We start from the raw sequence: 2,771 nt of genomic DNA, 5'->3' as shown, positions 1-2,771 counted from the left end.
GTAACCAGAAGAATAAGAAGAAAGCCTCCACCCCCGTGGAGAAACAACGACAAAATCATTACATTAAAAACAAACTGCAGGAGTGCAGAGAGGAGATGGAGGAAATCCAAACTAACTGTACATTATGAGATTTTTCGTCAACAACTCAAAACCTACAATAACGCGATCAAACAGGCCAGAACTTCTCATTTCTCAAAACTCATCTCAGACCATAAAGACAACCCCCGGTACCTGTTTTCCACTTTTGATATCTTAATTAGCACTAATTTTAATAAAGCTTTTAACACGCCAACAGACGCTCTTTGTGAGAATTTTGCAGAAAACATCAGAACTAAACTCAAGGACATCAGGTCCAGCCTTTTATCCCAACAAGTTTTACCTGTGAACACACCTGAGCTGTTGCCCTTGTCTGAGGAAACACTGGAGAGTTTTGCCCTGGTTGATGCAAAGACACTTGGTCGAGTTTTCTCCCAAGTGAACCCAACAACCTGCCTTGTAGACCCAATCCCCACGCCACTTTAAAATCTTTTTATGGATTTTTTGAGGAACAGATGTTAAACATGATGAATTGCTCTCTTCAGACGGGCGTCTTTAAAACGGTGGTGGTGAAGCCCCTTCTGAAGAAGAACAACTTAGACCTCACTGTTTTTAATAACTACCGACCCGTATCCAATATCTTACCTTTTTTAAGCAAAATTTTAGAAAAACTGTTTTTTAACCAAGTCAATGACTTTTTAATCAGAAAAGACATTTTAGAAAGACATCAGTCTGGTTTTAGGATGAACCACAGTACCGAGTCGGCACTTTTAAAGATTTTAAACGACATCAGGTGGAATTTGGATAACAGAAAACTTACAGTGTTGGTTCTACTGGATCTAAGCGCTGCTTTTGATACAGTAGACCATCACATTTTATTAAATAGACTTAAGCACCTGGTCGGCCTCTCTGGTACTGTTTTTAACTGGTTCAGCTCCTACCTCACAGACCGATGCTTTTATCCAAGTATGGATACGTGTTCCTCAGGGACCCATACATTTAGGTGTGGGGTTCCCCAAGGCTCTATTTTGAGTCCCATTCTTTTTAATCTTTACATGCTTCCTCTTGGGGACGTCATCAGGAGACACGGCATCAGTTTCCATAGTTACGCTGATGACACACAGCTGTATGTTGCTGTGTCTCCTGATGACTCAGGGCCAATTGATACCCTTTTAAATGCATTTTAGACATCGAGTCATGGATGGCAGCGAACTTCCTACAGCTCAACCAGGACAAAACAGAAGTTTTGGTTGTAGGTCCTGACGGCCAGAGAGAGAAACTTTTATTAAATCTACAAGGTTTTAAACTAGCACCTTCTGTAAAAAACCTGGGCGTAATTTTTGACTCCGAGCTGAATTTTATCCCTCATATTAAAAATATAATGAAAATAGATTTTTATCATCTCAAGAACATATCCAGAGTCCGCCCGTTTCTCTCTCAGGCCAGCAGGAGGTGCTAATGCATGCTTTTATCTCCTGCCGGTTAGATTATTGTAATGCCCTGCTCTCTGGTCTTCCCAAAAAGAGTATTTTAAATCTCCAATTATTACAAACCTCAGCCGCTCGCGTGCTGACGAGGACCAGAGGGCGGGATCACATTACACCTGTTTTAAGGTCGCTGCATTGGCTCCCCGTCCGCTTCAGGATCCATTTTAAGGTTCTTTTATTGGTTTATGTGTCTTAAAGGCCTTGCACCCAGCTATTTATCTGACCTGCTTTTACCGTATCGACCCTCGCGGATCCTGAGGTCCTCCGGCAGCAGCCTTTTATCCAGACCAGTAGCCAGAACCAGAACCCACGGTGAGGCGGCATTTAGCCACTACGGCCCCACCTGTGGAACAGCCTGCTGGAGAGCCTCAGGACTGCAGAGACTGTCAATACTTTTAAAAGAAGGTTAAAGACGCACCTTTTAAATCAGGCTTTTAATTGAACTTTAATTCTTTTATATTCGTATCATTTATTTATATTGCATTTTATCTTTATGTATTTACTCTTTTAACTTTTATTTTATCTTACATAAGGCCTTTTATTCTTAAAGTTTTTAGTTTTAATTCCAGTGTTTCCTTAGGGGGGTCCTCCACACTGGGGGCTGTGTGCGGTCTGCTGCTGGGGGTTCTGGCCTTTGGCCCGGCTGGTTGGGGGGCTCCCCACCTCGTTGTGGGGGTCCCCCTGTCTGCCAGAACCCCAACCAGAAGCCTAACCCCAACCCCAATCCTAACCAGAACCCCATCACCAACCAGAACCCCATCACCAACCAGAACCCCATCACCAACCAGAACCCCATCACCAACCAGAACCCCATCACCAAGAGCCGCTGAGGCTCAACGTCTGACTCTGGTTTGTTTCATCTCTGTTCAAAACGCTTAATCACTAAAACAGTCTGTGAAGCTTCAACATTCGGTGCATTCTGATCCACGTCTCCTGTAGTCATCACTAGTTGTGTTTTGGTTTGTTTTACGTTTTTTTGGACTTGTGTGTATTACTGTCCATGTTACTTTATGTCTTGTTATTTCTTTTAATATCCACTTTTTACACTTGAATGCATAAACACAGGTTACTGATCCATTGTGCATAAATGTCTAATAAAGTCTTTTATTAATTCTTCCGTCGTATTCATGCTGTTGATGTCTGAACAGTGACGGCTTCACTTTTTAACCGAAGGGTTGAACAAAAGGGTTATGATGCTTTTTTATTTACAGTTTGACAACTAATTAACAATTATCATCACAAACGTCA

The 2,771-nt window shown here is 42.2% G+C and overlaps 1 long non-coding RNA gene across 1 annotated transcript; it reads left to right on the top strand.

The window, feature by feature from the left end:
- The first annotated feature begins 23 nt into the window (after window positions 1-23).
- LOC103375828 (uncharacterized) lies at window positions 24-1,952 on the top strand. Its single transcript, XR_521259.1, has 3 exons — window positions 24-35; window positions 552-553; window positions 1,057-1,952. It is a non-coding gene; the product is annotated as an uncharacterized LOC103375828 (long non-coding RNA).
- The last annotated feature ends 819 nt before the right edge of the window (window positions 1,953-2,771 follow it).

This window comes from Stegastes partitus, unplaced genomic scaffold (genome assembly GCF_000690725.1).
Source record: "Stegastes partitus isolate 25-593 unplaced genomic scaffold, Stegastes_partitus-1.0.2 Scaffold3016, whole genome shotgun sequence".
Classification (NCBI taxonomy): domain Eukaryota; kingdom Metazoa; phylum Chordata; class Actinopteri; family Pomacentridae; genus Stegastes; species Stegastes partitus.
This window is presented reverse-complemented; position numbering and strand designations above follow the sequence as displayed.